The sequence below is a fragment of the Medicago truncatula genome, chromosome 4, assembly GCF_003473485.1.
Source record: "Medicago truncatula cultivar Jemalong A17 chromosome 4, MtrunA17r5.0-ANR, whole genome shotgun sequence".
In the NCBI taxonomy this organism is placed as follows: Eukaryota; Viridiplantae; Streptophyta; class Magnoliopsida; order Fabales; family Fabaceae; genus Medicago; species Medicago truncatula.
Window position 1 is genome coordinate 12,843,427 of NC_053045.1, and position 23,005 is coordinate 12,866,431.

The 23,005-nt window shown below is 32.7% G+C and overlaps 1 long non-coding RNA gene and 2 other non-coding genes across 3 annotated transcripts; 1 reads left to right on the forward strand and 2 right to left on the reverse strand.

Moving 5' to 3' along the window:
* Positions 1 to 283: 283 nt before the first annotated feature.
* TRNAY-GUA (transfer RNA tyrosine (anticodon GUA)) lies at positions 284 to 367 on the reverse strand. Its single transcript has one exon. It is a non-coding gene; the product is annotated as a tRNA-Tyr (tRNA).
* Positions 368 to 1,111: 744 nt separating this feature from the next.
* TRNAT-GGU (transfer RNA threonine (anticodon GGU)) lies at positions 1,112 to 1,183 on the forward strand. Its single transcript has one exon. It is a non-coding gene; the product is annotated as a tRNA-Thr (tRNA).
* Positions 1,184 to 18,796: 17,613 nt separating this feature from the next.
* LOC25494408 (uncharacterized) lies at positions 18,797 to 19,412 on the reverse strand. The gene is made up of 2 exons (XR_003011315.2): positions 19,282 to 19,412; positions 18,797 to 19,188 (listed from the first exon to the last, which is right to left on the reverse strand). It is a non-coding gene; the product is annotated as an uncharacterized lncRNA (long non-coding RNA).
* Between the last annotated feature and the right edge of the window lie 3,593 nt (positions 19,413 to 23,005).

Below are 23,005 nucleotides of genomic sequence, written 5' to 3' on the forward strand. Positions count from 1 at the left end.
GAACATAGTGAGAGAAAACTCTTCATCATACAACCTAGCTTGACACGGATTATTCGCAATCCGTTCCTTATTGCTAACTTGATTGAAAAATAAATGAATCAAGGAAACAAAAAAGACTCTTTTTTTACTTGAATGCTTTCCTAAGACTTTATATTTTAAAATCCCGATAGGAATTTTTCAATAAATAGCACTCGAGATTTTATTCTTCTGTATGGGAGCCCATTGGTGATTTTCAGAGAACACCAAATGGGTTATATCATTGCATGGTGGATCAGTAAATTTTTGGGCCGAGCTGGATTTGAACCAGCGTAGACATATTGCCAACGAATTTACAGTCCGTCCCCATTAACCGCTCGGGCATCGACCCAGGAAGAATCAATTTTAGTCTTTATTGATAATCCTTGATCAATTTCCTTTTGTAGTACCCTACCCCCAGGGGAAGTCGAATCCCCGTTGCCTCCTTGAAAGAGAGATGTCCTAAACCACTAGACGATGGGGGCATACTTGCCCGACCTCCATTCTACTATGTTCATACATAGTATGAACAGTTTTTTGAAATTGTCAATATAATGATATGATTCGATCAGAAGGATCTTTCAGAATTCCTTAAAATTTAGATTTCGAAATTGTTCATTCCAATCACCAATCTATAAAACTATAAAAAAATAATAATCTACTCTTAAAAAAGAATGTGAAAGAAAACAAAAGAAAGAGAGAATCCTTTCAGGGAATGATTGATTTTCTGGAACAGGCGCGGCATTAACACCTCATTTCTTTCACTTTCATTCAGTGTTAAGAAGATTGAATTAGTGGGTACATGTATCAATGAAATGAATTTTGTGTTATGATGAAGATGATTTCAATTCGAATCGGTTTTGAAAAAATCCATTCCATTGATATTTTTCAAATCCAATATCAAAAAATCCTTTTTTTAACTATACTTACTAGGTAAATCCAATTTATTGTTCGTTAAAAAGTTGCTATGTAAAAAAAAAAGATCTATTCTATATATATAATTTATATATAATTTGAGTATATGCAGTAACAAATAGATGTACTAAACTCATATCCATATTGGATGGTTCCTTATTCGGGAATTGACTCAAATGGAGCCCCTTTAACTCAGTGGTAGAGTAACGCCATGGTAAGGCGTAAGTCATCGGTTCAAATCCGATAAGGGGCTTTTTTGTCAAAAAATGACAACAGTAGTATTCCGATTTGAAGGAAGAATAGAGATATTCTTGATATTTGTAAGAAGTTTCTCTTTGTAAAAAAAACTAAGGAATAGTTGAATTTCATTAAAAAATCGAGTTTTTATTCTATTAAATTATTGTTATCATTCGAATGAATTCGAATAGAGTAAACTCATTCTAGTTAGAAAGTGAAAGAGTATTCTTTTCTATATATATTAGACTGTGATATTTCCTTTAATTATAAGATATTCCTATCCTATTTTCTATTATTCCAATCAAAAAATGGGAAAGATTCTAAAAAAAAGTAAGTGGACCTAACCTATTGAATCATAACTATATCCACTATTCTGATATTCAAATTGGATAGAAATGAAATTCGAACAGTGGATCTTTTTTGTTTTTAATATCTCTTTAGTTCGGACTCCGCAAGAATCTGTCAATATTTCGGATTAAATCTTATTGTTCCTAGGAATAAATTGATACTCCTCTTCTCCACGCAGAAGGGTTTATTCTAAGTTCCAACATATAAGTCATTTTACTTTAAAAATATCTTTATTTCCGAATACAAGAAAAGATCAAATTAAATTTCTATTATTTCTTTAAGATATAAGATATCTATAAAAAAAATAGAAAAATCCATCAAATCATGACTTCGAGTATCAAATATTTAATTTTCATATCTATGCATACTAAATTTTTAAAGCAATTAATGGACGAAACTTTCACTTAGAATCTATTATTTTTAATAAAACTCCATACAATATTAAAAAATCTGATAGATAGATAAAATAGATAGATAAAAAAATATTCGAATTTCTTACCTCGATCTGCAAAAAAGGTATACTTTGTAATTTTTTTAATCTGAACGAAAGAAAAATACAACTAAAGAGGACAATAAAAGAAATTAAAGTAAAATAGAAAGTAAAAATAGGATTCTATAGTAGTTTCCTAGACATACAAATTAGAAGAATATATTGGGAAACGGCAAACAATTGATTAGTGATTGGGATACCAAAAGAATTCCCGCTCAGGAAGTTAGGGTTTAGGCAAAAGGAGCATGCATTGTGAACTTTAGTATTATACTAGACTTTCCACCCGTGCTGCCGCACGGGTCATATACATTGTAGATATAGTAGACAAAAACAAATCTCAATGCATATCAAAGAGAATGAAATATGTGGTCCCAAATATATGTAGATGTTGGAATTCGAACCTCAGACACCACGCTTATTCACCAAAAAAATATTAATTTTTATCAATCGTGTGTTACTTCATTCTTTTGTTAAAATTATATGTCAATATTATATTATTGGTATGTTACTTCATATTTTTCTTCTTTTTTTTGAAAAAATGTTACTTCATTCTTTTGTAAAAATTATATGTTAATGTTATATTATGTACCTAAAAATAGTTCATTCGTAACCTCAACATGTAAAATGTTTTATTTAAATAATTTTCCTTTTATCGAATATTTGGCCTTTACCGTAAATGATACCCTTTAACTGTTTGTTGAAATGTTTCTTCCACCTGTTTATATAGATTGCAAAATTCAGGTGCATTTTGTGGTAAATATTTAACAAAGAGAGTTCAGTTCTAATTTGGATGAAAAGTGTAATATTAACAAAAAAAATGTTGTTATAATCTTTCAAAACCCTTTTATTCCAATAGGGCGATTTGTTTTGTTGAAGAAATAGGGCGATTTGTTTTGAAGAAATAGGGGAAATAAAGCGATGCCGATTTGCTTTGTTCATGAAAATAGGAGATTAGGTGTGAGCATTAGCGTTGTTCATGAAAATAGAAGATTAGGTGTGAGCATTAGGGTTAAAACGGTAAAATTATGCAACAGGGTTTAGGTTAAAATTAGGGCTCATGAAAATATGAGATTAGGTGTGAGCATTAGGGTTGTTCATGAAAATATAAGATTAGGTGTGAGCATTAGGGTTAAAACGGTAAAATTATGCAACAGGGTTTAGGTTAAAATTAGGGCTCATGAAAATATGAGATTAGGTGTGAGCATTAGGGTTGTTCATGAAAATATAAGATTAGGTGTGAGCATTAGGGTTAAAACGGTAAAATTATGCAATAGGATTTAGGTTAAAATTAGGGCTTACGGGTTACCTTTAATATATAAGAAGATTAGGTGAGAGCAATAGGATTGTTCATGAAAATAGGAGATTAGGTGTGAACATTAGGGTTAAAACAGTAAAATTATGCAATAGGGTTTAGGTTAAAATTAAGGCTTACATGTTAACTTTAATATATAAGAAGATTGTTCATGAAAATAGGAGATTAGGTGTGAACATTAGGGTTAAAACAGTAAAATTATGCAATAGGGTTTAGGTTAAAATTAGGGCTTACTTGTTAACTTTAATATATAAGAAGATAAGAAGATTAGGAGAGAGCATTAGGATTGTTCATGAAAATAGGAGATTAGGTGTTAACATTAGGGTTAAAACAGTAAAATTATGCAATAGGGTTTAGGTTTAAATTAGGGCTTACATGTTAACTTTAATATATAAGAAGATTGTTCATGAAAATAGGAGATTATGTGTGAACATTAGGGTTAAAACAGTAAAATTATGCAATAGGGTTTAGGTTAAAATTAGGACTTACTTGTTAACTTTAATATATAAGAAGATATTAAGACTAGAACGCTGACCCGTGCGCTGCACGAGTCTTTTTTGCTTATAGATGAACACGCACCGCACATGATTAAATTGATCAATGTCTTCACGAAATGGTTATATTAACATATTTTATGCAATTTCCTAATAGTTGATGTGCAAATATCGAGGGCAACAACTTTAGTGACTCCAAATCTTTAAATATTATTAACTTCATAATATTTTTTTTAGGAAAAGATACTTGCATTATAAATTTGTACCAGAAGTACCCTAAATTGAAAGAACAAATCTAATGTTAATTGATTTAAGTATTAATATTAGTTCCAATGGAAATATGGTGATAGAACTACTTTTCAATAATTTTTCAATATCCATCGTAAGCAATGGAGATTTTTTCATGTTTCGTTACCTAACTGCCTATGATGGTCATTGCTACATTGGTAGAATGAAGCAAGAGCAATACAAAATGAGCATAGTGAGGTGTGCAAATTGCCAAAAAAATATACAGAGGTCCTAAATAAAAAATATGAAACTGAACCACACCTATCATTATGAGGTGTCGGCCACTATTATTAGTTATTACCCTTAAAATGAAAACACACCAGCAAAAAAAATTCAAGGCATTGGAGTAAACAAAAAAAAAATCAAGGCATTGGTGTATTAACCATCATTTCTACTTAACCATCACATTTCTGTCAGCAGAATTTTCGATCAAATCAACTTGCTGCAGATGACTGATACATTCATATAAGACCAATGGCCTATTATGAAACGTCAAAGGATGTCCATAAACTGGATACTTAAAACAAAACACACAAATGGTTGAAAAAGAAATATAAAGAGGGAAAATACCGTTCAAATTACTTGTTTACCACGTGAATTAATGTGTGTGGGAAATAAATAGTTGTATGACCCAATATTCTATCCCTTATACTGATAGCTGAAATTCATTGGAAATTCCCAATTAATTAGGCGTGAGCATATACCATTTTCCAATTAAACAAAAATAATAATTCCATTTTTTACTTTTCCTTCGTCATTTTTTTTCCAGCATTTGAAGCTCAACCGTTTGTATATATCACTTCCAACAAAATAGGGAATAAACAACCATAAAAGCTCAACCGTTTGGATTTATACGCAGTAAAATCATTTATAAAATGTCTGTTTAAATGTTTGTGAGGTACTGAACCGGTTCTTTTCTTATATCCATTTGTAACTACATATGCATGTTAGGAATATAATAAGTTAATAACCATGCAATAACCAAATATGTTGGCTTCCTTTATCCATTATATATCTTGAACAATGCAGACATAACAGTCTTTTTTGAAAACATCCAATATAACATAAGCCTTGATGATTAAAGATATCATCACAACGAACTTCAGTGAACTAACACATCATAAGACAAAAGACAAACAATCATTTTCAATCTTTATAACTTTCTACTTAACATTTAGTGCAAATCATTCAACAACATAATCCTCTCCATAGAGAAAGACCCATTTTAAGAAGAGGTAGTGTTGTGATTTTTTTATTGTAGCCAAATTATTTGTCAAAGGCAATTGTACCAGCATCTTCAGCTGGCTGTCTTCACTCTAGCCACATTAAAAATTTTGTACATCAAGTCCTGACAAAGAAATGAAAGCAACCATGAATTAGTCATTATCCATTAATAGTTTCAAAATTAAAATCATGAGTATGACAACCACATACCTCATCACACCATTAGTAGGAGGCCCACAATCACATTAAGGTGTAGCATAATACACTATTTAACTTCGACCTTAAAAGGAAGGTCTTATCATCAGCCAAAATTCAAAATGTAGCAAAATCAATTTGTGTCAAAAATATCTAAAAACGAAAAGGTAGCATATTATTTTTAAAATGTTTCAAATTCTCAATGAACTTGAGGAATTGAAGAAAAAGTTGTTATTAAATAGGTACCTTAGAACTACATTCACGACATGCTCATATCAATTGCAGGCACTATACACAACTGGAAAAGAAAACGTCCTTTCCATGACTAACTTGAAAAGAAAAAAATATGTATTTTTGTCAATAATATTTGATCTTATCCAGTTTAGTTCACATTGGGGAGGAGCTGGAGAGCCATAGAGATGAGGCGAAATGGCCTCAAAAAGTCATTCATTAAAACTAAAACTCAATGAGAGATTTGAGATCACTGAAACTACTTATAGAAAATCTATAGGAAAAATCAATATTTTAAAAATAAACAGAGGAAGAAATTAGAGGAGAATATCTTCACGGACCTTTACAACCGCATACCAATAAAAAAAATGTAAAATTAATCAAATCAAACAAACATGCTTTGCACATAACATGGATCTCTTCTAGGCAAATAATATCTACCTACATATCCAAATAAACATTCAGAAAAAAGAAAAAAGAAAGTTGCTAAAAAAGTTTAAGAAGAAGTATGAAAGGACACTTACCGAGAGAGATACATTTGCTAGCAAATTCGTACGTAAAGAGGGGACGGAGAGGTTGGCAGACTTGGAAGTAGAAGAAGAGAGAAGGGTTTGCTTCATTGTAATTGTTTCTTGTTTAGAAACCACATATTTACAGATGGTTAAGTGCTTGATAGTGGACGTTGGAAACAGAAAAAACATCAATATGCATGGAGGAGGCTAAATGGCTCACGCCATTTAATGTACCAAGGGAAGATGGAAAGCCATTGGAAAAGGCATTAAGTTTAATGGGGGAATTTTGAAAATGCATCGTGTGATGTGTTGTGTGATAGCAAAGAGAAGAGCATTAAGTGTAGATAATCAATGGCTCACAACGAATGGTGCCTAAATGATCAGCATCCAATGGCTTAGAAAAGTGGAGGGAAAATATTAGGTTAAAAATTAGGGTTTCTAATAGCTTGACCAAACAAGCTTTAGTAAGAAAGATTAGGAGAATGCTAACCAATGCTCGAAGAACAATGTTTAAACATCCAAAATAAGTAAGTTTTTATGAAAAAGTTGTGTAATCATTACTTTATCAAAAGTAATATCTTATATTTTCAATGCAAAATTTCTATTTGTAGATTCCTTAACTATTGCCCCGAGGGCACTGGTTAGCAAGACCCTAGCAGATAAGCACCTACATTTTAGTTTTTCTGCTCTTTTCATTTTGTTAACGTGAATTATGAACGTTGTTTTTTATGAAATTTTGATCTGATTAGAAGTATATTTATATATGTTGTGATTTTTACAATTATAGTCTAGGTTTTTTTTTTCAATGACGTCAACGATATAGCAAATATAACATAAGTTCTTTATATATTTTTAGGCTGAATTTCTCTCTTGGTCCCTTAATTATATATTTTTTTTGTATCGCTTTGGTCCCATAATTAAATTTTGGTCCGTTTAAGTCCTTTAAGTTCATCTCTGTTTCACATTATAGTCCCTTCCGTTAAAGGGTTAACATCAAATGTCTAAAGTGGACCAACATTATAGGTGGTCGGTCGTCTACCATAAACCTCATTGATTTTTTAATCTTAACCGTTTGATATATTTGTTGCAAAATAAACCATTGGATCTTGAAGATCTATAATAAATAATAGTGCACTCTAACCACCTAATATTTTTTCTCTTTGTTCATCGTTTTCTTTCCTCTTCACCATCACCTTCATCACAAAAAAATGGCCAAAAAAAAATATCATCAACCCAGAAAAAATAAAAAATCAAATCTTCATTAATCTTAATTTCAATTTCCTTCAACTCACTCAACACGTTTTAATATCAATTTCAAGTTTTCTCTTCGTTCTCATTCTCTAGCTTCATCCAAATCATGCACTTCTCTAAATCGTCAGAGCTCAATCCCTTTGAATCCATTTGTGTTTTTTTATTTGGTTTTGAAGATTATGGTTGATTTGCCCATTTTTAGTAAATCTGAAGGAAAAAAAACTAAGAAATTAATGGGTTTCAAATTTTGGTTGATTTGGTTTATGTTTTGAAATAAAGAGAAAGTCTTGCTTGAGCACAAACCCAAATGAAAATATTTGAAGACACACATAAGCAAGAAAAAATTAAAGAAAAATAAAATTATAATATATCAATTGATGTGATTAAATACTTTTTATTTAATTTTGTTAGTTTTATGTGAGTATGTGCCTAAAATTGAGGTGTTGGTGGGTATGTGCCCAACCAAGACTTTCTCTGAAATAAAAGTGATGTTTTTTTAGTGGAAAAATTAATTATGGATTTTTTTATGAGAGGATGATGATGATGCCAAAATTGTTGTTGTTGCAGAAATTTTAAGTTTTCTTTTATGAGTTATTTCATGAGGATGAAGATGACTTATGTGATTTTTATATGAGAGGATGATGATGATGTTGAAGTTGTTGTTGTTTGTTGTTGCTGCTACTATTTGATATTGTTGTTGTATGAGAGGATTTATGGGTTAATTCATGATGATGATGATGATGTTAAAATTGTTGTTGTTGTTTCTTAATTTTGTTGATGTTGGTGTTGTTGTTCTTCCTATTTTTCCAGAAATGGATGAATGAGATGCAAGATTGATATGGAGAAGATGAAGAAAATAAATTCAATTTTCAGCCAATACTAAAATGACACGTGTACATTAGTTAATAATTTTTTCACAAAGCTAACAGAATAAACTAAAATGTGTAACAGAGATGAACTTAAGGGACTTAAGGAGATCAAAAATGAATTATGGGACCAAAACGATACCAAAAGAAATGGTCAAGGGACCAAAAGAACAATTTAGCCTATTTTTTACAAACGGATTGTCCTATGTCGTCTATCTTACTAAGGGGAAAGAATAATGTTTATAATGCAACACTCACTAAAGTTAACCATAGATATAAGCTCAGGAATACCATATGCGCCACATGTTTATATGTTCAATTCAGATTCACTAGGTATCTCACACTCCTTAGGATTCCTAATGCCATTATGACTTTTGCATATAAAAATTAAGTAAATCTCAAAACATAACCGAATAAAAGAGTTGAATTAAATTGATCTAACAAACAAAGAGAGGTTCATCTTAGGACTATACCCAATTAGAGTTTAGCTATGTATGGTAATGATGTAAGACTTTTGTACATCCTATTTTTATCTACATGTAAGTATTTAGTATTGTCTCCACATAGACTAGTGCATATCATAAAATGTTCAACATCAATTATCGTCTTAAGTTTATGGTTAAGTGTTTGTTTGTTTAAAAACTAATCTAACTAATTTACATTAAATAAAATAGATACGAGATAGTGCATATAACGATTAGGGTTAGAGTTCGTCAACCAAGCGTTAATTATATATTCTTATGACCACATAAACGGATTCTAGCTTTTACTCGATATTATCACAATCACTCGACAACATTATTCATGTCTAAATAATGACGTGAAATCGATTATATCGTTTAATCCACGATTTCTCAATCTATTAAACGATCCAATAGCATTAAGTTCATGATATTCAAAGTGATTATCAAAACCTACACCCTATGTCTAGAAAACAAGCTTTGATATATGATTATTCTAACCCTAGATTCAAAAAGTACCTTTCAATATCATTTCAAATCATACATCAACATAAAACACAAGAATAATATCAATATCAAGTAAAAATTGCTAGAACCATATATTTAAGGATCAAAACGAGTACATATTAGCTTGATCAAAAACCAATAAACCCAAGAGGGTAGATTTAGCTACATATTTTCATAGTAGCCTTGCAAAAGACGAAGAAAATATGAAGATTGTAAGACAAGATCTTTGATTTCTCTATCAATCTTGTGAAAATCCACTTCTAACACTCTTGCTTTGTGTTTCTGTCTCTAAAATGCCCTCTCTCTCTCTCTCTCTCTCTCTCTCTCTAATATATCAAAAAATATCCAAAGTTCTCCACAAAATGAGAGAAAAAAGGTATTTATTGGAGTCTAAAAAGTGACAACTCGCTTAGTGAGTTGCATCTTGCTGTGGCGAGTTTTCTTGCTGCACCACAGGAATGATGCCACATAGCCTTCTCCTTAAGCTGCCTTAACTCAACTCGCTTTGGCGAGTTGAACTTGCTATGGCTAGTTGGCCTTTAAAAATCAGGACTTTCTGGAGTTTTCTCGTTTCTTGCTCACTTTGGACTCACTGTGGCGAGTTGGCTTGTTGTGAACTCGCTTTTGGCATGTTGAGGGCGTGAAGATCTGGAACTTTCTGCCATTTTCTCGCTCTGGCGAGTTGATCTTTGCATTTTATGATTTCTTGGGTCCTTGCTTGTATTTTCCTGCACAATTGGGTAGAGTAAGGCACATAAAGCATAATTGGGATTTATTCATCAAATTGTAGCTTTTCCATGGATATCTTGCAAAACAAGTAACCAAAGTGCCTAAATTAGCGCTTAAAATATATCACTTTCTAACACTTATCAAACTCTCGTCAACTTAGCTATTTGTTTGTCCTCAAAGAAAAGATTCAAAAAGGAAATTAACAAGGATTTATAGACAAGGTTTTGAGTACATGCAAAATAGTTCAAAGTTTTAAAAATTTCTTAGATGCATGATTCAAATGTGAATGCGCGGGCAAATATGAGGTTTCCCACTAATCCAGACATATACTATGAATGTGAAACAAGTCCTAAACACAAAATTTACATCACACAGTTCAAGTTACGAAGATGATTATCTATGAACCACACCTAACACACTTTTTTGTAAGTAGATGAAACAAAGTATAATCATTGAGTGAGGGTAATGAACACACATCCAACAATCCTGCTAACATCCTGATCAAGTTATGTGTTCATCCAAATATCATCTCAAAAAACATAAAAGCATGGATCAAAAGGTCTTTCTAGGGTTATAACCTGGCTCGGATACAAAAGAAAGGACATATGTGAGATAATTGAATTCAAATGGTCAAGCATAGAGAATTATTCTTTCTATTTACAATCATAAAATAAATTTACACGATTCCCCTCAATTTCTTTGCAAACCCTTTGTGATAATCAATTAATACACTAATCTTGGCAACTTATTCTATTTTTGATTTTTCTTTTTTTTCTTCTTTTTCTCTTTTTCTTTTCTTTTTCACATGTACATTTTTTTCGTTTTTTTTTCTTTCTTTATAATTCATTGTTGTCGGATCAAAATTACAATTTACTATGTTACTTGACACAATAGTTAAAGAGCTATGATAACTGGACACAAAATTAATGACACAATATAGACACCATGTACAACACTGTTCAAAAATACCAATTGTTTTTTCTTCTCTCTTCCCTGCAACTATTTGTCCTCTCACATCTTTGGGCAACTCTTTCTCCTCTGCAAATCTTTCTCACATGAGGTCTCTCTCAAACCCGAATTCACCGGCCACTGGCATTCCACTCGTTGTCCGGTGACCGGCGTCCCACCGTAGCCATGTCTCTCTTCGACCACATACAACTCGATCCAGCCATCGCAAGATCTATCACCACCGCCATACCACCACACTGTGTCACCACCACCACGCCTATCTGATCTCATCGCCTTCTGGCATCAGCAGCGCCGTTCTCAGTTCTCACCACCATAACCACCAATTCATCCTTCTCCGACGAACTTACAAACAACCACCAATTCTTCTTCCACTTGAATCTCAACCGCCATACCTCCTCCTCCTTCTCGGATTCCACAACCATCATCATGCCTTCTTATTCTCCGGTGATTTGGGTCGTCGCCGGTGTGTGACAGAGAGAGGAGAAGAACGATAAGGTTAGGGGAAAGAAGAGAGAAGAGGTACACATGCATAAGGAAGGGATGATTTTACAAAATTGTCCTTGCACTTTAAAGGGAATAAAAAAAAATACCATTGGTGTCGTATTTGTGTCTCAAAATCTGTGTTTGTTTATCATTATTGATAGTTAAACCTCCCTTTCTCCCCCAACTTATACAAAACAACACCCTAATTGAATGTTTTCCGATCCTAGTGCTTTGTGATGATATTTTCAGGTAACAACAATAAACATTGAAAGATTGTAAGTATATAGATTTCTCGTTAACTGTTCAAAATGTTTTGAGTAGGAGCAACATCATATGATGAGTCTAGTTTAGGGTTTATGGGAAGTTTCCTTCTTCATTATAAAGTATTATTTTATTAATTGTAAACCCCTTTTACACAAAGAACAAAATGTAAATTTTCACTTTAATTCCTTTACACTTTTATGTAAAGTTATGTTAGACCACATTTTAAATTTAGTTCTTTCCCATATCTTCTATCTTCTATGAAAAACAATGATAAGAATATATACTTGAATATTATGACAATACATTTTTAAGACTGCTGTCATATAAATTGAAAGACATGAGAAACTTAAATCATATGTTGAATTAAATTATACACTATAAAGTACATATATTATGACATATAAATAAAGTTACATGCATATAGCTAACATAATTGTTTTAAACTAAATTTTTATGCCAACAAGTACTCACAAAAATCATCAATGCACATCAAAATTAGAGGATATGATATCTCCGGACAATCATTATCAAATTTACAAGGAATGGTAGCTGCATTGTCAAATAAGAAGAATAGAGTGTTACTAACATGTCATAGAATATTATGGTGTAAAAATGATGATGGTGTAAAAATTGACATACTTTTGGTATTTGTTGTACTAGTTTCAACAAGAAATAGAAAAAGAAAGGTGATCAAAGCATAAAGAAACATGATAATTTGAGCCTTTTTTTTTTTTTTTTTTTTTTTGTATTTTGTGTATAATAAACATAATATTTTTGGATGGCTTTATAAGTAAAATTCCAAGCTTTGGTAATTTCAATTAAATAGTTTTTAAGACTTAGGAGTTTCAAAAAGTCGTTGATAAAATTAAAATTAATGTTAAGTGTCTCTACTCAAATATGTCGCGTGTGTCCTTTTAGCTCATTCAAGTGGTCACATAACCTTAGTAATGATCATAGGAAAAATATCCCAAAGGAGAAACAAAAATAATTAATGATGAAAACTAACGGTACAAAAATGCCACACCCATTTATTTATAAATTAAAAATATCATATTATTAATAAAAATCATATTAATAAAATTAAAGGTTATACATCTAATAGAATTAAGAGTGGACGTAATGAAATAAAAAATATATAGCATTTGAAACAACTTTAAGTATTAAAAGTTGCGATTTTGACTCCCTAAAAAAACAATTATTTTACCACTTAATTTTACCAAATCTTGCAAAACTGCTGAGAAGACGCCACATGTCTCAAAACAGGAGTCAAAATTGCAACTTTTTGTAAAGATAACAGGCTAAAAGAACTTATTTTCCTAAAGATAGAGTACCAAAGAAGCATATTTCTCTAAAGTTAGAGGGTCAAAAAAGCATATTTCTCTAAAGATAGAGGACAAATTTTTTTTTTTTTAATCAGGGGATCAAAATCGCAACGTTTTAAAATATAAAAGGGAGAAACTGCATTTAACCCTAAAGATCACTCATCCATAAGTTGCTCCTCGTAAACTATGGTTAACAATGGAGTTTGATTCATTTATATATGCATCTTTAGGGGAGTCTTATTTTTAGCCCTTATTTTTTCCCAAAAAAAATCAACAAGTTGCAAGCATATAGATAACAAACAAAATCAAAACTGGTGCGGTTTAACTATGAATACAATGAGATTTTTTTTAAAAGGACAAGCACAAGATGTATAAAAAGAACAAAAAGACAGATACTTGAAATCATCATGAATGTTTAGGTCCTAGTAAGACCATTGTCATATCCATCTTTCTTGGTGAATTGAGTTTGCAAGGTTTGTTGAGCAGTTTTTTCAGAATCTCTTTCAATCACCAACTGTTAAAAAGTGACTCAAAATTAAAGTTTGGGAAGCTATCAAAATCGTAGTATGATTTTTTACCAGGATTGACACTTTCCATTCTGGAAAAATCGTAGTACGATCTGGAAAATCGTAGTACAATTTTTTATCTGAATTGACACTTCCCATTCTGGAAAAATCATAGTACGATCTGGAAAATCGTAGTACGATTTTACGCTGATGCATAAAAATAAAACGTATTTTCTGCGTGAGATTTGTTCCAATTTTTTAGGGATTTCTTTTACTATAAATATAGATCTTGTATCAGATAAAACCTTGAGATAGAGGGGGGCTGAAAACAAGGGTTTAGAAACAAACAACAAACTAGGGTTTTAGAGAGATTTCTCTAAGCGGGAGAAACTAGGGTTGTTGTTGATTCACCTTGGGAAACACTATTAGGATTGAGTATCTTGGTCATGGGAAAAGATTGGAACTTTGGGTAGAATTAGGTTTGGAGACTTATTCTTGTAACCCACTGATATCTCTTTTGTAAAGTTACTCATCATTATAGTGGAACGGAGGGCTGCTCTCTCCCCCATACTAGGTCAGTTTTGGACCGAACTAGGTAAACAAATTTCGTATGCTCTCTCTTTCTCTCACTGTTTTTTACTTTTGCTTGTGTTTATAACTTCCATACACTTTGTTTTGGTTGCTCGGTTATTACTTGCTCCACACATCAAGTAGTTTATTGGTGTGATTTTCATCGAATTCACAACACCAATTACATCTCATGAGCTTCAAGAGATGATTGAAATTCTTCAATCTTAAATGTCTTCACATCTTTAACTTTTTGCATGGCCACAAGTATGAAATCAAATTTAAAAGTAAGGGATCTCATGATCTTACCCACCATTTATTGATCTGTCACTTCTTCTCCATAAGCCTTCATCTGATTCACTACAAATCGCAACTTGGAGAAGTAATCACTGATTCTTTGATCATTCTCCATCAACATCAACTCATACTTCCTTCTTAGTGACTGAAGCTTCACTTGCTTCACATTATCACTACCTTCATAGTATTTTGCTAAGATATCCCAAGCTTTCTTGGATCTTGTGATCTTTGAAATCTTCTCAAAGTGACTTGAATCAACATTCCGTTGAATGTAGAACAAAGCCTTGCAATATTTTTTCCTTTCAAATCCTTGAAAGTAGCTCTCTACACATATGTAGGATTTGCACCAAGATCTTCATATTCATTCTCCACCGATTCAAGAACATCTTGTGCTCCAAAGAGTGTCTTCATCAATGCACTCCATCTTTTCCAATTGTTTCCATCTAGTGCCAGCAGATTTGATAGAACCAAACCTCCATTGGTACCCATGATTCCTACACAAGAAACTCTGAATTTTTACACACTTCACTCTGTATTTCCCATAAAATCACCCCTCACAAGTTCACCCGTGTTAATTCCCTGAATCTGAACCAGGCTCTAGATGCCAATTATTAGTGCATAAGTTGTTTCTTGCTTTGCAAGCAATCACATATTTGAAAGATTAATGGAGGAAGAAGAAGATGAAAGTAGTTAGAGGATGTTACAGAGAGAGAATAGAGTATTGGAAAGTTGTTATTGTTTCATTGATTGACGAATAGAGAAACTACAAAGTATTTATATACATAACTTAGAGAGCAAATCTTATGTAACTAACTAACGGACTTATCCAATTGTAAAGTTAAACAAAATTAACTCTACTAAACATGATTATTGGATTAATAACAAACTAATACATTCCACGATCAAGAAAGTAAAAGGTGAGATGATTTTTTTTTGTTGTTGAAATAAATAGATCAGCTATCATTAGATGTTAAGGGTAAAATAGTGCCTCTCACTGATATTCTTCCCCACTTGCCAAAATGAAATGAAAGAAAGAAACCCAGATCCTTATGGGAGGGAAGCTTGGACAAACTAAAGGAAAAAGGAAGGGGACTTTGTCTATTTTATCCCTTTAATAATTAGGGAAATGTTAACGAGTGCCCCAGAACACTCTTTAAGATCTTTAAATGGTGATTTTGTATGAAAATATGTGTAATCAATGTTTTGGAAATCGAATTATTTGACTTTTTTATGAAATAATTTATTCTTTTAGAATCCTTAAAAAGTGCCCAAAAAACACTCGTTAACAAAACCCTAATAATTAACCAAGTTTATCACCAAATTTACACTTAAATAATTTCCCCTCTGGATATTATTTGCAGAACATTTTTTATTTTTATTTTCAAAAATAGAGGCATAGCAAAGAACTATGACCTCAAAATATATTAAACCAAAAAGAAGCAAGCGGACTAGGCCAAGACCTTCTAAAAAAGATTGGAACCTATAGCTTGGAGAACCAAGCTTATCGCTAACAAGGCCGGCTCAAGGAGGCTGCCACTAAAACAAGAGCTTTAGGCCTCCAAATTTTTTAGGCCTAACATTAGGCCCCTAAATTTTTTCCGATTTGAATATATTTTCTTGAGTTGGTCTCAAAGGTAGCATTTTTTTTTGAGTGGTGATAGGTAAACCACCTTAGGTGGCAAACCATCCTATACACCTTCCAATATGTAAAAAATAATATAAAATACTCTTAAAAAGTGCCAACAAAAAAAAAAAAAAAAAAATAGATTTCATTTCTCTGTCACTTCTCTCTATCTCACCACCACAACCTCTAGACTCCTTAACCACCACCACTCCCTCTTGGCTTACCCAATATGATGAAAAACGGTGGTAGTTTGGTGATTAATTTTCAATACAGTGCTACAGTTGAAAAAAAGCCTCTTGGTTTGGTCTTGGATAGACAACAATGTCAACTGTGTCGAAAACCATACCAAACTCAGCAACCTTTTCACCTTATCACACTCATAAAACCACTTCCAATTACACAAAAAATCTCATCACCGCTTATCTTCTTCAAACAACCTCGTACAATATGTCTTCTGCATTCCACTGTCTGTGTCTTTTCATCTTTCACCAACACCACTCACAACGTAACCCAAAACCAAAATGAAAAAAAAATAACAAATTCTGCCAAATGGGTGATCTCAAAAATGCTATTGAATTACTCACAAAGTCAAAAAGTTATTAACTTGGGTTGAATAGTTACTGTTCCGTTTTGCAGATTTGTGCTGAGAAGAAATCTTTGGAAGATGGGAAAAGGGTTCATTCTGTTATTACTTCTAATGGAATGCCAATTGATGAAGCTTTAGGGGCGAAATTGGTTTTCATGTATGTGAATTCTGGTGATTTGGTTCAAGGGAGAAGAATATTTGATGAGATTATGAATGATAAGGTTTTTCTTTGGAATCTTTTGATGTCTGAATATGCAAAGATTGATAATTTTAGAGAAAGTGTGAGTTTTTTTTGTTGGAGTTGAGAGTGCACATAATCTATTTGATGAATTGAATGAACGATACGTTGGTTCGTGACGGAGGTGGTGGTGGCCGACGAGAAAGAAAGAGGGAGTGGTGGTGGTTAAGGAGTGTGGAGGTTGTGGTGGTGAGATAGAGAAGTGAGAGAAATCTGGTTGGAGATGAAAAGAGAGTTGTTGTGAGATGAAATTCCTAAAATATCCCTTGCCACATCAGCAGTGGTATAAAAGGGTGTACCAAAAGGGTGGTCTATGTATCTTTTTCCTTTTTTTTTTTTTTTTTTTTTTTTTGTGTGTGTGTTAATCTTTCAGTTCAATGTTTAAACGTTGACCGTAAGTGATACCTGTATTTACTGTTCGACATGCCTCAAATAAAATTACACATTTAAGATTCTTAATTTTTATATATTTTTGTTAACTTATTTAAATGGCCTCAGTTCAAATTCTCTTTAGATCTACATATGCAGTGGGTCGGCCCTGATCACTAATATACAAAGCATTCAAGAACAAAGGAACACTAAGCCAAATAGTAAAGGAGTGTAAGTTTAATCCAACATTTGCCAACTTGTCAGCACATTGATTTCTCTCCTCGTAAATATGAGTAACCATTAAATTCATGCTAATAGTGAGCAGTTTGCAGTTTTCCCACCTGTTTCTTACACTGCAAGGAATGATTGCAGAAGACTTGGAAGCATGAACCACATGAGATGAATCCGTCTCAATCCAAAGATTTCTTCATTGATATTGAGCAGCTATTTCAATTTCTCTCAAAGCTCCATTACACTATTAAAAAACAAAAATTAGTGAGGGAAAACATGAAACCCCTCTCTAATTCCGTCACTAAATTTGCGACCAAAGAATTTATGAGAAATTTTATTTTTTCCATCAATAATTTCCCTCGCTAATTTTACTTTTTCTAATAGTGATTTAGCTCAGCAATAAGATGCATTCACACCATTCAATTGTTCAACAAAGCAACATAAAAAGTCAGCATTGTGATTTCTAAAGAGACCTCTACATGAGGATGACATGGAGGTAGCAGCTCCATTTGTGTTACATTTAATCCAGGAAGCAATCGAACATATACCAATTATAGGTAGAGTATTAAACTCCTGTTTAAATTCCTAAGAAATTTTGATTTTGTTGAATGATAAAACAACAGATGATTTTACCCTATTTAACAAACACATAAATTATACTGGAATTTTTCTACGAAACTTTCATATATATATATATTCCACACTAAACACTTAGATAGAACATATCTAACTCACGTTATATATGTCCTCCTTTCAAAGTTTCAGGTTCCATATTCATTTATTTTTTCACAAAAAGAAAAACATAAAAAAAATATACAAATTCTAAACGACTAGACAATAAATTGACAAATCCATACTAATTAACGTATATTACGTGCCTTACATAAATAATCCAATATGTCAATTTTTTATTTCATTTTTAACCGACCTCTTTTTTTTTTAAGGAACTAAATTAATTCATTCAATCGACATCAGAGAAAATTGAACACTTGAAGAAGATCACACTCTCAAATCTTAAGTCAATACAACTAAACCGACTCAAATGAATTTTTAACCGACCTCATTATCTTCAAACTTAATGAAGACTGTTCAGTAATAGGAAAATATCTCTTTGTGAAATTTCAACCTATTGGTAGTTTGGTATGTTTCATTCATTCCATAGTTGTGATTCATTCTTTATGATGTTTGTTCCTCTCATCGTTGTTTACTGTATTCAACTCATTGATTCTAAGAACTTCACTAGTTGCAAAGTGGGAAATAAAAGATAAAAGAAAATAACAAATAACATTGGAATTTCACCAATTCCGTATTACATTTCTTCGCCATCAACTAAGAGTACAAAATCCATAACAATATTGTCCGTAAAAATAGAAAAATAAAAATAAAAATTATTAGATGCTATCATAAACTCACATACATAAAGTGGAGGTCGAGGTTTGAACTCCAATCATAACATCCGACCTAACAATTTCGACATTTTTATCAGTTGACGGCTTATCTAACTTTATAGAGTAATATTATGAGAACATCTCTCAATCACATATACATTGGGCAGTCCAGGGAGGGGGAAAAACTAATATATAAACACACTTTGGTTTAAGAGGAAACATGCACATATATTTTGGACAATCGGAATCTTGAAAGCATTTAATAACCGCTGCAAAGAAAAAAGAGGATAAATGTATGATACTAAAATGGATAAAATATTATGGAGTAACTAACTAAGAGAAAAAAAGATAAAAACGCGTACCATTAACGTTCATTGTAACAAGAAGTAGACAAAGGAAAATAATCATAACATAAATAAGCATGACTACTTCAGTCGTATTTTCTAACCTTTGCATCTATAAAATATTCTATGGTTTTGTCACTTAATAACATATAAAGCCATCGTAAATTAATAAATAAAATATAAAGTCTATCTCCTCCTAACATACCTTAATTATTTTTAGCGCTTATGGATTTAAAAAAATATTAAATATGTTTTTGGTCCCTACATTTTACGCGATTTTGAGAATAATACCTACATTTTAATAAATGTTTCTAAAATCCCTACATTTTATCTCCATTAATGCAACTGGTCCATGCCGTCTCTATTTGCCACATAAGAAAACATAATGCTGCCGTGACAATATTTTTATTTTATTTTATATTCCTTGTAAAAATTATAACCGGGTTTGAACCAAATGGTTTGATTTGACCCGGTTCAAATGGGTTTGACCCGTGTTCATCGGCGGATTTAGAAGAGTTGAGACAAGAAGAAACTACGAATCGGGTTTGGGTTTTACGGAAGTGAGTAAAGGTGAGAAGGATTGTGATGAGATCGCCATTAGAGGAAGAAGACAACAGTGAGTAGGGCGGAGGACAATGGTGGTGGTGGGGCGACGGAGGGTTGACGATTTGAGAGAATAGAGAGGTCTGTCGAGAGAGAAGAAAAAAGAGAAAGATGAAATAGAGAATAATGGTGATATGAAATTATTAAAATGCCCCTGCCATTTGCCACACAAACATCCCGTTAGAAATTTGACAGCAAGGACTATTTACACTAACAGAGAAAAAATGTAGGGATTTTAAAAACATTTATTGAAATGTAGGGACTATTCTCAAAATCGTATAAAATTTAGGGACCAATAACATATTTAACTAAAAAAAAAAAAACTAAAATTAGAATCATTATTAAATATCTTTTAAGCACATAGAAGTGTTGCATTTGTCCCTTTATCACACTTAGTCAATATGTGACATAAAAACTTAGCCATCATAATTCATTATTATTTTTACTAATGTTATGTAATTTTATAACCTTTCATGAGAGAAGAGGGGTAATCATAAAAAAGAAGAATACTATAGTTGGTGATTTCGTTGGACCTGTTAAGATGGTTTGATGGATGAGATCCATTGCGTAGATGGATTGAGCTTTACATTGCCTGATGTGAGTTCTTCTCCATCGAATAGGGATGAGGTACATGTCGTGCTCAGACGCCTAATTCAATAAGAGGTTCAATGGAGAATGTGGCTATATTATAGGCAAAAAATGTCATACCTAACCCAAGACTAAGCATAGGTATATATAATGGATAAGTAAGGTTTTGGCTGTCAAACCTTCACCTGGACAACTCTTCTTGAGGGGACAGGTGTGATTGGGGTGGTATGTAGCATGATCTCCGGATTGGTAGGGCAAGATCTATTGGTCCGGACCATAATCCAGTGGGATTTAGGGTTTATCCATCATATGGTGTCACTTGCTTTTGCGGTTCGAGTCGGACCTGAACCTAAGCTATAGGTCGAGGGAGCCATATTGTAGACAAAAGTCTCTCAGATGACCTATCTTTTGGGATGAGGGTCTTGCCGATCTTTGTGGGTTTGGATTTTATGGAGTATATGGTGTCTCCCAAAACACTATTAGTATTCAAGGGTGGAAAGATTAAGTGCAAGTATACATTGTCCAAGTTATAATATAAAAAGATATCGATCCCACGGGAATTGAGGAAGTATAACTTCCTATTAGCTTTCAAATAGAAAACTTGTTTAAAAGAAAATAAAATAATTCATTTGTGACAACTGTAAAATAAAGATAAAGGTTTGGAAAAACAATTAAAAAAACTTAGAAATTCTTAAAGATAAAAGTGTGGTTTAAACAAAGAATCAGTAATGACATAGCTTTGCTGCGATCTACAAAGCTATAACTTTCTATGGATTCCTGGAAACCTGATAACCACTAGGAGGTGTTTCACTCATTCTTAATGTTAAGCACGTGGAGTCATCCTATCAGAGTACACTCACATAATCTTAACACGCAACATTGGTAGGTTAGGTCATCACCATTTTCCACCGAAGCAGTACATGTTGAGCCTTTTGCCTATGACAAGAGTCCTAGTTAGATCTCAACGCTTATAGGCTCTTCTAAGATCAAGTACTCGTGCAAAACAATCTCTCTTGTTCATGTCGCCTTTCGATTCATAAGGACATAACTCACATCAAACAAAAATTTGCCATTCCCATACTCTTTTGGTCTTAAAGAACTATAACATCAAAAGTAAAAGAGATCAAGTTTCACTTTTAAAGGTTTTGAGTTACAACAAATTGTTTGAAAGAAGCATAAAGATGCAGCTTTATAAATCCTGAGAAAAGAATATCATCATCTCATCATGTCTAAACCACAAGAAGAGGTTTAGCTCATAATGAGCTTAATCACAAAGATGAAGGTGAAATGTAATATAGATGAAAACATGAAAAGCTAAATTAGTAGATAAAATATAGCTAGCAAGAGAATACAATTCAATAAGGAAGTAGGTGAGCTTGAAGCATAACCCAAATAATCCTAACTCTAAATCACTAAGAACTACCACTCATGCCCATCTATGGAGAAGATGACATGGAGTGAGAGCTATAGTGCTGCTAACCGTAGCTGGAACTTGTCCACTCAATTCACAATCTAAAATTTCGGCCCCCCTAGTATTACCATGTGGTTGTCCTTTTATAGTAGAAGGCCAACAACTACAAGTTGTACCCTTTAGTCATTTCCCATATGAGTTGTCCTTGTCTTATCTCATAAGCGTCAAACATATTCTTTTATTGCTTGTACTGTCAAACATTGGTGCCAGCCCACAAAACTTACTCGTTAAGCAATGATAAGAAGGGCCCCATGAGTTCCTATATCATTAGCAATGCATCTTCCTCATAAAACACTATAAATGGTCAGACCACCCTCATTGCCTTGGGGCTGATACCTCAACTATCCACCAGAAGATGCGTTATCACAACAACGAAGGTAAAGTCATGACGATATGTAGAGATATGGAGGTAGCGATAAACTGATGTCTACCAAGTATGGCACATTTAAAGGTTGCAGATATTGTTGGAACAAAGACTGCATGTAGCGTTCCATATACGCTAGAAGATTTAGGCTCAGCATAGCTCGACATCATAAACGAGTCGAAGCTAATTGACAAGGTTGACGATGGGTTCCCATTCGAGGCAAGAAAATATACCTGAATGAAAACTTTAATAATAGAATCCAACAAATAAGTTGGGGTTCATCTTGGAACCCTGATAAAGAGGTTTAGTTACTCGTGGCAACAAACATCATAACACATAAAATAGAAAAAATACCCTATAGAGAACAAGAAGAGGAAGCAATCTTGCCATCCAACTCTGATGCTTAACACTTTCCTTGAACCGTCAACTTTTTGAATGAAAAATAATGAGTGCAAGCGTATCTATTTATATTAAATGATTTCTTAGGGTTTAAGAGAAGAAAATTGAGAATTTTGCACCGATCTAGCTTGAGAAACAAATGTCGCCTACACAGTGTAAATGGTTCAAGAGGAAATGGGAAATTGCCTCATGCGCAAATGGCGCATGGTTAGGCGCAAATGGCGCATGAGGCAGTCCCTGAGGTGCAAAATCTTGAGTATTCATCTCGTTTTCGATCATTCTTCTGTTTGAAAACTCCTAGAAACTTGAAATGAATT